General features: G+C 41.4%; 1 long non-coding RNA gene across 1 annotated transcript in view; it reads right to left on the bottom strand.

Moving 5' to 3' along the window:
- Positions 1–1,330: 1,330 nt before the first annotated feature.
- The window catches only part of LOC149981677 (uncharacterized), a 31,806-nt gene continuing 17,984 nt past the window's right edge, over positions 1,331–15,152 (bottom strand). Inside the window, exon 3 of the long non-coding RNA XR_016482412.1 lies at positions 1,331–3,804. This is a non-coding gene — a long non-coding RNA (uncharacterized LOC149981677). The remainder of the gene's footprint in view (positions 3,805–15,152) is intronic.

The following is a 15,152-nucleotide window of genomic DNA, read 5'->3' as shown; positions in this document are numbered from 1 at the left end:
AATCACAGAAATGCATAAACAAATAAACAGTAGATATTGGTTACTAACAAGGATAGGGAAGATTCCCTAGTGGGCTAAGCTGATATGATGGCTTGGTGGACAAAGGGAAGTAGGTGTGGACTGAGAAAGAAGGGGGAAAGACAAAAGGGATCACTACACACAGTTGATAATTGTATTAATTCAAATGCTAATCCTTTGCACATGAACGCTCACTCATTCGGGAATAAATGCAATCAATATATACTTATGCCCATGTGTCGTTGTGATCTTCTCTGTTGGAATCCGGTCCGTCTGCTCGAGAGTTCATCCGAGTCTCTCTCTCTTCCTGTTTCCCTGAAGATCAAAGTCTTTAATGATTAGAATGGTTACTTCAGAGAACCAATCAGAAATGTTCTCATAGAATAGATGTTTCGGCTGTTGTCTGTATTCTCGTCCCAGGTTTACATAATTTCTAGCTGCAGACTAGTAATTAGTATCTAAGATTTGCTCTTATTCTGTAGGGATTGATAGTCTCAGAGTTGAACCACTTCCAGCCGTGTAGCAAATGCTCCACGTGGTATGGTTAGGAATTCAATAACTATTCGCAATCACAGCTCACTATGTAGATTTGCTTAGTCTTGGTACTCAAACCTGTGCCACCCCAGCTTACACTGAGGTATTTGTGGTCTATACTATTCACAATCACAGCTCACTTTGTGGGTTTGCTCAGTATGAATAGGATTTTCTTTTTAGGGGCTTTTATTCGTAACAGTAGAAAAGGTGTTTCTATGACGCCTGATGATGTCTGTGCTCACGGGAGCAGGCCAACGACATAGTTAAACTTTAAAGGGAATACAATTCTCTCACATTAAAGGTTTAACATCACATTACATAATTTCCCAAATAGATTCATCTTTACTAATTCATTTGATACAATAATTAAATGCAAACACCATAATTGAGAAATGTACACATTCAAAGATATAGTTATGTGTGTTTCCTGTACTTTGCTAGGTCACCAAATGAAACGCACTCGTCATAAGTGTCCACGGACCATTCCCACAAGTGGACATATTGTTTTATTTTCTCATTTTGGGGATTTAGGAGTTCGGCCACGTGAAATCCTTTGTTCAGTCTGTGGTCTCTCTGCGTGAAAAGGGAGAGAGAGTCTCCGCCAGGAATTTACAACCTGAGATAACAGAACCTGGGTGTAGGAGAGATTGAGAGAGGGGGGAGCCACAATCTATACCCAGAAAGGGCCACGTCATGACACAATCCAAGGCCAAATAGAAACTTCTTAAAACTCTAAATTATATTGATCCTTCCATTGACTGTACATTTTGTGGGAATGACATTGAAACTGCTGAAAGTATTTTATTCACTGTGATCATATTAGCACTTTCTGAAGTTACATGATTTATTGTTTTCAAAGACTATTACTATTGCCAATTCCACATACAATGACGTCAAATTTGATTTATTCCAAGATAGGAGAACCCTATCAAGAGACATATTAAATTACATCTTATTCAAATAAGATACATAACACGTGTGTGGACAAGTAAAAAACTGTCCATTATCTGAAAGAACAACGTGAACATTTATCCCCGTTTATTCCTTCTTTTCCCAACTTGTATTCATTAGAGGTACCTTCATGGTCACCATTAATTTCATTGCTCTTATAACCACGTAATACAGTGCATTCGGAAAGTATTCAGACCCCTTGACTTTTTCCACATTTTGTTACGTTACAACCTTATTCTAAAACTGATTAAATAAAAAAAATTCCTCATCAATCTACACACAATACCCCATAATGACGAAGAGAAAACAGGTTTAAAAAATGTTTTCAAGTGTTTTAAAAATAAAAACTGAAATAACACTCATGTGCTTGTCCTCTTGCTGAGTTGGGCCTCCCATTTTCTACTCTGGTTAAAGCCGGTAGTACACATCGTTGTACGAGATCTTCAGTTTCTTGGCATTTTCTTGCAATGAATAGCCTTCATTTCTCAGAACAAGAATAGACTGAGGAGTTTCAGAACAAAGTTCTTTGTTTCTGGCCATTTTGAGCCTGTAATCGAACCCACAAATGCTGATGCTCCAGATACGCAAATAGTCTAAAGAAGGCCAGTTGTATTGCTTCTTTAATCAGAACAACAGTTTTCAGCTGTGCTAACATAATTGCAAAAGGGGTTTCTAATGATTAATTAGCCTTTAAAATTATAAACTTGGGTTAGCTAACACAACGTGCCATTTGAACACAGGAATGATGGTTGCTGATAATGGACCTCTGTACGCCTATGTAGATATTCCACACAAAAAAATAAGCCGTTTCCAGCTACAATAGTCATTTACACCATTAACGATGTCTACAATGTATTTCTGATGAATTTTATGTTATTTTAATGGACAAAAAATGTGATTTTCTTTCAAAAACAAGGACATTTCTAAGTGACCACAAACTTTTGAACGGTAGTGTATATAATGGCTGCTGTTATCTGGAGAGTTGGATACGTCACGTGTTATCACTTATCATTGGGTTCCTCTGTCCCATTTGATCATTTTTTACCATAAGTTAGTTAATGCTTACTTTCTGCTATTGTCTAATACAGGGGCACAGAAATCCACTCTCAGTGAACAGCAATGTATCATTCTGTAGTTTCCTTTAGAGAATGACTGATATAATGTGGGAAATTTAATGAGTAGATTTTCTGTCCAATCAGTGAAATAAAATGATCAATTACGTAGCAAGGAGAAGGGAAAACCAACAGAAACTGAAGCCATGGATAACTGGAATTACAGACCCCTAGCTTAATTCATCATACATGTTAAATCAAGAGACATATTTGTCACGAATCCCGTTTCCTGAGTCTGTTTTTTGCCTATGTTCTGTCCTGGAGTGTTTTTTCCGGCGTCCTGGAACGCACCCTGTCTGGTTGCCGGGCAATGTAGCCAGTTGGGGTTTCTGATTACCCGCACCTGTATCCCATCAGCTATCTGCACACCTGGTCCTGATCATCATCTCTCCTCTTCATAAGCCCGGACCTGACATCCATTCCCTGCCGGATCGTTAGCCATGAACAGTATGTTGTGCCATAGTATCAGCCTCAAGTTGGATAGAATTTGTTTTGTTGTTTTTTACGTATTGCTTGCCTTAAACTTACCGCCGTTTGTTCTGTCTTCAGTTACTCACCCGGATCATTTACCCCATTCCCGCCTGGTCGTCGGAGGATTCCGCTACCCCATTGGATCTACCTATTTACTCCCATCAACTCACCACCGCTGCCCGCTACGCCACCTGGATATATCTACCCATTCACTTGTAAATAAATACTCACCTTCTTCCTACTCTCCTTGTCCTGGTCTGCTTCTGGGTTCGATTTTGAAAGAACGTGACAATATTAAAATACATCTTATTCAAATATGATATATAACACGTGTGTGGACACACATTCTAAGAGTAAAAAACTGTCCATTATCTGAATGAACAATGTAAAAATGTATCCCCGTTTATTCCTTCTTTCCCTAACTTGGAGAGAGTACCCGCATTGTATCTCTTGGGACTCCAGCCCCAGGCATACTTCTGCTCTGCTTTAAATATAATAGGGCCATAACAGGTGTTGCAGACATCTCCCTAGGTCATCAGACTACCACACAGACATTAATCAAACATTAATCTTACCATATCTAAACTCACCACAGGCCATAGAAAGTGTATAGACTTCTGGACTCTCCGGATGGACCATCGGTAGACAAGGTGACTGACACCCAGCAAGACCAGGTACAGATAGTGGATCAGCAGTTCACAGCAATCTATCACTGCGTCTAATGAAAAACACAAGGAAACACAAAATGGGATATAGCAAAGAGCAAAAGGATAAATCATAATCTATTGACCCCTGGACACTTTCGATGCTAATGGACCCAGTGGGCATTTTTGTTTTGAGGATCAATAATGGCCGTGTCATGTTTCGGAGACAATCATTTTTCGGGGGTCAACTGTTAGTATTATTGTTTCAGTTCCGATAAGGATGAGATGTTTTTTATACAACATTGTTTGCCGCAAATCATTCCTAGGGCTTGAAGACATTAGCCATGTCTCGTCTTTGTCATGTCTATCAAGACTAACTTCACAAACATGAACCAAAGGATGAAATTAGATTGAGGGGAAAACAAAAGGCAATGAATCGATAGTGAATAGTATTCGTTGAATACAAATCCTGAGCTTCAAAAACAGCCAGACACTGTTTAAATGCAATGCAATGCAATCATGACCATCTTTTTCAGACCAGAGATGACTCACAATTGGTTTAGCATGACTACAGATCAAAGACAATCGAGGGGAAGATTAGACACAAAAATGTAAAATGATTATGCTTTGAAACAATTAATTTGTATTCATTTTGTGTTTTTTGGAAAATACTGTCAAGGGGGGGGCTGAAAAACTCTTACTCACTCATTCATCGTCACTAGCTCCTGGGAGCAAATTGCCCTGGAAGGGCCGTAACTACACTTCTAATTTTCTAATGTGATTTTTATATATATTTTGTACACAATTAATAAAATCAATTATGGTTCAACATGTAAATATTTATCCCAGCGTTGATCAAAGCACAGCACGCTTATATTCTTGATTTGAGTGAGGTTCTAATTGCGCCTTCCTCTTTTCGAATGAGTGGAATCATGAACAGTGGTTTGTTCATTATATTCGCGTGCCATAGGGCTGTTGTGGTGACCATATAAAAGCCACACCGGCAGTCATAAGTCATGACCACAGTTTAATTCCAAGCGACCGTTGAATCACAGTAATCTCCTTTTATGCACTCTGGACATGCGTTGGTAGTACCCAATTAGATAATGACCATCAGGTCGCTAATGGTCTGGTACTAAGGGCTCTATTGTCCCTCTAACCACTCTGACGTCAACGCAAATACAATCGAAAATGACATCAAACACTTATCAAAGCAGTATCATGCTTTTAAAACACACCTCACTGTGATTTATGAATGTGAACAAAGAATTTGAACAACAGGTTGAAACTGAGTGCAAAACATGGTTGATGTTTTTAAAGCCTAACTCAACGAAATGGACAGCGCTTTCTAAAGTGCCGATTAATTCAAAACACCAATACACATAGAGCTTATGCATACGCATTGGCCTATACAGTGCATTCGGAAAGTATTCAGACCCCCAGCCTTATTCTAAAATTGATTAAATAAATATTTTCCTCAGCAATCTATGCACAATACCCCATAATGACAAAGCAAAAACAGGTATTTAGACATTTTTCCAAATTTATTAGAAATAAAAAGCAGAAATACCTTATTTGCATAGGTATTCAGACTCTTTGCTGTGATACTCGAAATTGAGCTCAGGTGCATCCTTTTTTCATTGATCATCCTTGAGATGTTTCTAGAACTTGATTGGAGTCCACCTGTGGTAAATTTAATTGATTGGACATGATTAGGAAAGCACACACCTGCCAATTTAAGGTCCCACAGTTGACAGTGCATGTCAGAGCATAAACCAAGCCATGAGGTTGAATAAATTGTCCGTAGAGCTCTGAGACAGGATTGAGACACAGATCAGGGGAAGGGTACCAAAACATTTCTGTAGCATTTAAGGTCCCCAAATACACAATGGTTTCTATCATTCTTAAACGGAAGAAGTTAGGAACCACCAAGACTTCCTAGAGCTGGCCGCCCAGCCAAACTGAGCAATTGGGGGAGAAGAGCCTTGGTCAGGGAGGTGAGCACGAACCCGATGGTCACTCTGACAAAGCTTCAGAGTTCATCTGTGCAGATGGGAAAACCTTTCACAAGGATAACCATCTCTGCAGCACCACCAATCAGGTTTTTTTGGTAGTGTGTCTATACGGAAGCCACTCATCAGTAAAAAGGCACAAGACAGCCCGCTTGGAGTTTGCCAAAAGGCACCTAAAGGACTCTCAGACCATGAGATACAAGATTATCTGATTTGATGAAACCAAGACTGAACTCTTTGGCCTGAATGCCAAGTCTCACGTCTGGGGGAAACCTGGCAATATTGCTACGGTGAAGCATGGTGGTAGCAGCATCATGATGTGGGGATGTTTTTCAGCAGCAGGGACTGGGAAACTAGTCAGGATCAAGGGACAGATGAATGGAGCTGAGTATAGAGATCCTTGATGTAAACCTGCTCCAAAGCAGACCTCAGGACCTTAGACTGGGGTGAAGCTTCACCTTCCAACAGGACAACGACCCTAAGCACACAGCCAAGACAACGCAGAAGTGGCTTCGGGACAAGTCTCTGAATGTCCTTGAGTGGCCCAGCCAGAGCCCGAACTTGAACCCGATCGAAAATCTCTGGAGAGATTTGAAATTAGCTGTGCAGCAATGCTCCCCATCCGACCTGACACAGCCTGAGAGGATCTGCAGAGAAGAATGTGAGAAACTCCCCAAATACAGGTGTGCCAAGCTTGTAGCGTCATACCCAAGAAGATTCAAGGCTGTAATCACTGCCAAAAGTGCTTAAACAAAGGTCTGAGTAAAGGGTCTGAATACTTAGGCAAATGTGATATTTCTAAAAACCTTGCTTTGGGATTATGGGGTATTGTGTGCAGATTGAAGAGCGGAAAAAAAACAATTTAATCAATTTTAGAATAAGGCTGTAACGTAACAAAATGTAGAAAAAGTCAAGGGGTCTGAATCATTTCTAAATGCACTTGATATGAGCCTAAGCCCGAAAAAATACCTGTATTAAAATAACGACTGATTGTGGTGTTATACAATAGATAGCCTACCCCATATTATGCACTGCAGAAAAGCATGTAAAAAAAAACTGAACTAGGCGATGCTGTTGGTTCATTGATTGTGCAGGGAGGCTTACAGTTAGCCTACAAATATAGAACATTTGTATTTGATTTTGAATAGCATAGTAATAGGGTGTTTTTTTATATTTTCATAGTTAATAGGCTGACACATTACCTTTAGCTACAGGATATCTCACCACTGTGCATTTCCATCTTGTCCTCTTGTCTCTCCTTCATATATTTCTTGAGTGTGCAGAGAGGGGCTGTCAACAGTTTAAGGGCAGGCAACCGAGGCAATTGCCTAAGGCCCTGTGGCAGATGATGTAAAATATCCCATAATTTAGCCCCAAACAAATGTCTAATATACTTCTGTAGACTACTTGTGGTGTAATAGGTCCAGATTAGGTCTGTGGCGGACAGACAACTGTCAGTCTCATGGTAATTGACCGATAATGAACTTAAACACATTTACAATAGCATCTTCTGGCTCCACACACAGCCTACAAGCCACTGATGCAGACCTTTGGAAGAACTACATTTTAAAATGTGTAATAAATCCATGGTGTACACCTTCACAATAAATTCATGATTTATTTTTGACAGGTCTAAAGAAACATGATATGAAGAAAATGTAGTCTATTTCAGAAGAACAGAATAGCATAGTCAGTTGTCCTTATGTTAGGTACTGATCTGGCTATGCCATATGGCTGTGGGCTATACTAGTTCATTTAGCAGACATGATTTGCTTAGAATTCTGTGGCATTATTTTATAGTATTTTATAGTTGGAAGGATACAATTGAAAAAATAGAAAGGATATTTTCTCCAAACATTTGAGCAATTGCACACATGGGGCTATTCTGTGTTGAGTGGTTGACAAAGAAACAGGTACTCATATATGCTCAATTTAGAGGTATATAACTTTAGTTGTGATACAAACGTCGGGCTATATGTTTTGATTTTTAATACATTCTAAGGCTGTATGACATGACTCTAATGATGATTTGAAAAGGTTGCATGAATGGCATGAGCTATGCTTAGTTTTTTTGTGTAGGCTGTACACACTTCATCAGTCTCTCATTCACAATTTCTCAATTTGACAAGCATTTGATAATGCCTTGAATTTCCCGGCAGCATCCCCTTTGTGTGGCCGTAATGCCACTTAAAAATTCCATGCCTTTTGCGGCCAGTGGCTGTTGTGCCCTTGGGCTGAATACAATAATTATAATTCCCTTCTCCCCTGCATGCTGCTTGCTCTGATGCACCTCTCCCTCACATGGATCTCCTTCATGTGATAGGGTATTTCTCACAGGTTACAAGTTTAAACAGACACATCGGGGACGCAAATGCGCACATCCTTATCTAATTCCGAGGCGCATATTGAAGATATTGGAAGAACTGTCCACATCCACGTTTTAATCGGCCAATAAGATGAGTAGGCCTAACGAACAGCAAAAGCATACGTCAATTTACGTTTCCCCATAGTACAAAAGCTGACCTATTCTGTGCAATAAATAAACATTCCAAACAGAGTCTGGGACAGTTGTGGGATGCGATAGATCCCAAATGAATACAATCACTAGCATAAAAAAAAACTGATCAGAACGTTTAGTTTAAAATGTTGATCAACTATTAGGCTATTTCTTCACATTATGGGTTATAAGCGTGAATGTTCCATTAGCGGGAAAAAAACATTATCAAAATTTACCGCAAATGTGATTATGCATGTCATGCTTTTATTCTAAAGGTGCATTTTTATGGTGAAAATGATCTTCCCCACACTTCAAACTCACGCGCTGCGTATGTATGCCAGTTAAGCTCTACACCCGTTGTAAAGCGGATTAATGTGCTTAATTTTAAGAAGTTATTTGGCAACTTTAGTTGTGATACAAACCTTAACCTCTCAAACATATAGGCCTATGGACTAGGCTACATGAGGTGTGCGACTATGATTTGAAAAAGTCGCAAAAAAAGGTCTGCATTGTTTCTTGCCATACGCTGGGCATCATTGACAAGTGATAATATATAAATCACAAATGATAGGCTAATATTTTTTTTCTTGATTTAATCTTGTCTTTACATATACTACTAATATACAATATGTGTGAAATTTGTTTTGATTTAGAATGGACCATTATCATCCACCTGTCTCTATGATTTACCACTACAAAATACACCTACACAACATCTATTTGTGCCTCTCCCGGATGGAAACTACATGTGTAATGACTGCGCTCAATGCAATGGTACATACAAATGTAGATCCTTCAAACACCGCCAAACAGGGAAACAGATCCTAATCAAGGTGTTATCACGTGCGCCACTAAGCCAGTTATATTTCTTCTAACTTGTCCTAATGGCAAAAATTGTGGGTAAAACAAAGCGCAAATTAAAAGTATGAATCTCGGAGCACCGTAACTCGACGTACCCAGTTGAAGCCCACTTTTGGGAAGCAAATCACTCGATTTCGTCCCTATGTTATTTCGGCATCGAACACATCATCCTCCCTAGGAGACATTTTAGTGATAAAACTAAAGGCTGTAACTATTGAGGCCTAGTCTATAGAAAGCTGTTGGGATCCTCCTCTTTTTAGTAGAAGCCATCACTCTGTTTTCTCACGTAATTGAATAGCCTATAGAAATGTTACACAAACATGAGCTCATGGGCTCTCATGAAGTGTTTAATTCGATTTTCAAATACATTTGCATTGATGTCAGAGTGATTAGAGGGACAATAGTGCTGAGTACCAGGCAGTTAGCAAGTTTGGTAGGCTACTAATGACCATCAGCAGCATGGAAAAGCCTAATTACAGTGACTTAACGGTCACGTGGAATTTGACTGTCTTCATGACTCGTGACCGCCGGGGAGTTGGTAATACGATCACCGTAACAACCCTAGTCCAGATAACAAATTAATTGAATTGGGAATTTTAGTCCAGGACTAGGTGTAATCAGCATCCACTATCAGTGGAAAATTCTAGCCCCTTGGGTGCTGCCATAGAGTTACATTAGAAGTGCCCATCCAAGAAGGCTCAAGGTCATTGGCCACAGATAAAACAATGTCCAATCACTTTATATCTACAGTAGCTTTGATTGGACTGATCATGTCAACATCATACTGAACTTTCAAAATCTTAGCTAGCAGTCATCATCATGAATCAGGTCGACAATCTACTGGCAAATCCTTTTTTAACCTTGTTATATGAAAATAAATAATGAAGAGAAATTATAGATAAAACGTATCGATGCTCATCTGCCATTGGACATAAACATTACACAACAAGTTGGAAATCGCAAATTCAACAATGAGTGGTTTGGGAGGAATCAGTGGCTAACTGCAAGCAATGCAAAGCAATCATTCAGTGGAGTGGCTGTGTCTAGTCATGGCCAAGACTAAGATTAAGAGTCTCTTTTCCTAGTTTAAAATGATAAACATTCAACATTGGCCATGCTGTCAATTAAGCATGATTTGTGCCACGCTCAAAACAACTGTTAACTCGGAACTGCAAAATCTGACTTTAGTGAGTTCAAGACAACTGGGAACTCTGGAAAAACGTGCTATGACTGGGAAAACCTGGAATTGTGGGTTTAGAACTCGGGTCTCTTTCTAGAGCTACGACCTGATGATCACTAACGTCATCACGATTCAAACTTTTTTCTTCTTCTCAGAGTTCCCAGTTGTCTTGAAAGCACCATAACTCCATAGAATTACAGACTTTGATGACTGTTTGATGACCAAATGTGCCCACGAAGGGCTGCCGCGCCACCTTCCTGTTCAAGTGAGCACAGCACAACAAGGTGAGTCCAAAAAGGTATTGTGTGCTGCTGCATACATGCAATACATGTAATATGCCAGGATATATGTATACTGTAGATAAGAAAGTAATACGAAGTGTATGTTGTGTATGTTGTGTAGTAAGCTGTTAGTAGCCCTCACCTTAACAATTTGGTCTATTTTCACCTTTTAATTAATTCCGCCAACTTTTCTGACGTGGTGTGCACATGTAGCCTTTAACCTGTTTTTGAGAAATGTAATCATCGAATATTGTAAGAGCTTTAATTTTCTGCTTTATATGCCTCCCTTTATTTTTTCCTACGGTTCTGACTTGGTGTACAGGGAGAACACTGTAAGAATGACATGTTCTGAATTCTATCAAAATTTCAAAAGTGCTGAACAAATAGTTATATTGACTACATCCGTCCTAGCTCGCTATTTAATGTCTTAATCGAAATTACGGATTGTCTCTCATCCGCTTGTCAATTGTCAGAAGAAACCACATTTGTTTAAGCAAGTCAGCCATATCAGATATGCTTTTTAAAAGGCAGTAAATTAAGCTGAATTAACTGTTTCGCTGCTAGACAAGGCTCCGCTGATAGCCAGGTGTAGCAGTGCTAAGGTGTTGGTGTCACGTTCTGACCTTAGTTCTTTAGTTATGTCTTTGTTTTAGTATGGTCAGAGTGTGAGTTGGGTGGGTTGTCTATGTTCCTTTTTCTATGTGGTGTTTTCGTGTTTGGCCTGGTATGGTTCTCAATCAGAGGCAGGTGTCGTTAGTTGTCTCTGATTGAGAATCATACTTAAGTAGCATTTTCCCACCTGTGTGGTGTGGGTGATTATTTTCTGTTCAGTGTTTTTTCAGCACCATACAGGACTGTTCGTTTGTCGTTTTATTGTTTTGTTTCAGTGTTCAACTACTTTATTAAAGAATGTGGACACTTACCTTGCTGTGCATTGGTCCCCCTCTTCTTCCTCTTCTTCCACCTACGACTAACGTTACAGAATCACCCACCAACCAAGGACCAAGCAGCGTGGTAACGGGCAGCGGCAGAAATCTCAAGACTCCTGGACATGGGAGGAGATTTTGAACGGAGAAGGCCCCTGGGCACAGGTTGGGGAATATCGCTGCCCCAAGGCAGAGCTGGAGGCAGCGAAAGCTGAGCGGCGGTGGTATGAGAGGGCAGCACAGTAGCGGCTGGGACGAGAGGCAGCCCCCAAAAAGTATTGGGAGGGGCACACGGGGAGTGTGGCTAAGTCAGGTAGGAGACCTGAGACAACTCCCCGTGCTTACCGTGGAGAGAGGTGGACCGGGCAGGCACCGTGTTATGCCTTAAGGCGCACGGTCTCCCCGGTGCGCGGGCGGTGCATTATATCGCAGCGCCTCGTATCAGCCGGGATAGAGTGGGCATCAAGCCAGGTGCCATGAATCCGGCTCAGCGCATCTGGTCCCCAGTGCGTCTCCTCGGGCCGGGGTACATGGCACCAGCCCTACGCATGGTGTCCCCGGTTCGCCAGCACAGCCCAGTGCGGTCTATTCCACCTTCCACAGTCCGGTCTATCCGGTCGCAGCCCCCTCCTCCCTACAGGTGCTCCCGCCTGTCCAGTTACTGTCACGTTCTGACCTTAGTTATTTTGTTATGTCTTTGTTTTAGTATTTTCAGGGTGTGAGTTGGGTGGGTTGTCTATGTTCCTTTTTCTATGTGGTGTTTTTGTGTTTGGCCTGGTGTGGTTCTCAATCTGAGGCAGGTGTCGTTAGTTGTCTCTGATTGAGAATCATACTTAGGTAGCCTTTTCACACCTGTGTGGTGTGGGTGATTATTTTCTTTTCAGTGTTTGTCGTTTTTTTTGTTTCAGTGTTCAATTACTTTATTACCACGCTACACATTGGTCCCCTTCTTCTTACACCTACGACGAACGTTACAGTTGGGACTGCCGTTGGGACCTATGTAGGCCCTAACATTTTGTGGGTACCGTTTGTCACCATTATAGTGCAATTAATGTATTGTTTAGTGTTGTGTAGTGGCTTTGCTGGCATGCATCCCACAATTATTATTTTTTGCAGCACCAAGATTTACATGCTAAAATCACAGCTGTCAGGTATCTATTTTTTTAATATTTTTTTTTATTTCATCTTTATTTAACCAGGTAGGCTAGTTGAGAACAAGTTCTCATTTACAACTGCGACCTGGCCAAGATAAAGCATAGCAGTGTGAACAGACAACACAGAGTTACACATGGAGTAAACAATTAACAAGTCAATAACACAGTAGAAAAAAAGAGAGTCCATATACATTGTGTGCAAAAGGAATGAGGAGGTAGGCGAATAATTAAAATTTTGCAGATTAACACTGGAGTGATAAATGATCAGATGGTCATGTACAGGTAGAGATACTGGTGTGCAAAAGAGCATAAAAGTAAATAAATATAAACAGTATGGGGATGAGGTAGGTAAATTGGGTGGGCTATTTACCGATAGACTATGTACAGCTGCAGCGATCGGTTAGCTGCTCAGATAGCAGATGTTTGAAGTTGGTGAGGGAGATAAAAGTCTCCAACTTCAGCGATTTTTGCAATCCGTTCCAGTCACAGGCAGCAGAGAACTGGAACGAAAGGCGGCCAAATGAGGTGTTGGCTTTAGGGATGATCAGTGAGATACACCTGCTGGAGCGCGTGCTACGGGTGGGTGTTGCCATCGTGACCAGTGAACTGAGATAAGGCGGAGCTTGACCTAGCATGGACTTGTAGATGACCTGGAGCCAGTGGGTCTGGCGACGAATATGTAGCGAGGGCCAGCCGACTAGATCATACAGGTCGCAGTGGTGGGTGGTATAAGGTGCTTTAGTAACAAAACGGATGGCACTGTGATAAACTGCATCCAGTTTGCTGAGTGGAGTATTGGAAGCTATTTTGTAGATGACATCGCCGAAGTCGAGGATCGGTAGGATAGTCAGTTTTACTAGGGTAAGTTTGGCGGCGTGAGTGAAGGAGGCTTTGTTGCGGAATAGAAAGCCGACTCTAGATTTGATTTTAGATTGGATATGTTTGATATGAGTCTGGAGTGGAGAGTTTACAGTCTAGCCAGACACCTAGGTACTTATAGATGTCCACATATTCTAGGTCGGAACCAGGGTGGTGATGCTAGTCGGGCGTGCGGGTGCAGGCAGCGAACGGTTGAAAAGCATGCATTTGGTTTTACTAGCGTTTAAGAGCAGTTGGAGGCCACGGAAGGAGTGTTGTATGGCGTTGAAGCTCGTTTGGAGGTTAGATAGCACAGATTCCAAGGAAGGGCCGGAAGTATACAGAATGGTGTCGTCTGCGTGGAGGTGGATCAGGGAATCGCCCGCAGCAAGAGCAACATCATTGATATATACAGAGAAAAGAGTCGGCCCGAGTATTGAACCCTGTGGCACCCCCATAGAGACTGCCAGAGGACCGGACAACATGCCCTCCAATTTGACACACTGAACTCTGTCTGCAAAGTAGTTGGTGAACCAGGCAAGGCAGTCATTAGAAAAACCGAGGCTACTGAGTCTGCCGATAAGAATATGGTGATTGACAGAGTCGAAAGCCTTGGCCAGGTCGATGAGGACGGCTGCACAGTACTGTCTTTTATCGATGCTGCAATGTTTTACGTACCGGGGGGATAGAGTCAGTCTGTTATATCTGGTGTTATTCTTCTATCTTATCTGGTGTCCTGTATGAATTTAAGTATGCTCCCTTTAATTATCTCTCCTTCCCCTCCCGGAGGACCTGAGCCCTCGGACCATGCCTCAGGACTACCTGGCCTGAGGGCTCCTGGCTGTCCCCTGTCCACATGGTTTTGCTGCTGCTCCAGTTTCAACTGTTCTGCCTGTGGCTATGGAACCCTGACCTGTTCACCGGACGGGCTACCTTGTCCCGGACCTGCTGTTTTCAACTCTCTCTCTACCGCACCTGCTGTCTCGACGTCTGAATGCTCTGATATGAAAAGCCAACTGACATTTACTCCTGAGGTACTGACCTGTTGCATCCTCTACAACCACTGTGATAATTATTTGACCCTGCAGGTCATGTCTGAAAGTTTGAAAAGCTTGAAGAACAATCTGGCCTTAACGGCCATGTACTTTCATAATCTCCACCCATCACAGCCAGAAGATCCTGCCTAGGTTTCTTCCTAGGTTCCTGCCTTTCTAGGGAGTTTTTCATACAGTGCCTTGCGAAAGTATTCGCCCCCCTTGAACTTTGCGACCTTTTGCCACATTTCAGGCTTCAAACATAAAGATATAAAACTGTATTTTTTTGTGAAGACTCAACAACAAGTGGGACACAATCATGAAGTGGAACGACATTTATTGGATATTTCAAACTTTTTTAACAAATCAAAAACTGAAAAATTGGGCGTGCAAAATTATTCAGCCCCTTTACTTTCAGTGCAGCAAACTCTCTCCAGAAGTTCAGTGAGGATCTCTGAATGATCCAATGTTGACCTAAATGACTAATGATGATAAATACCATCCACCTGTGTGTAATCAAGTCTCCGTATAAATGCACCTGCACTGTGATAGTCTCAGAGGTCCGTTAAAAGCGCAGAGAGCATCATGAAGAACAAGGAACACACCAGGCAGGTCCGAG

The sequence above is a fragment of the Oncorhynchus mykiss genome, chromosome 8 (genome assembly GCF_057628025.1).
Source record: "Oncorhynchus mykiss isolate SJ-2025 chromosome 8, ASM5762802v1, whole genome shotgun sequence".
Lineage (NCBI taxonomy): Eukaryota > Metazoa > Chordata > Actinopteri > Salmoniformes > Salmonidae > Oncorhynchus > Oncorhynchus mykiss.
This window is presented reverse-complemented; position numbering and strand designations above follow the sequence as displayed.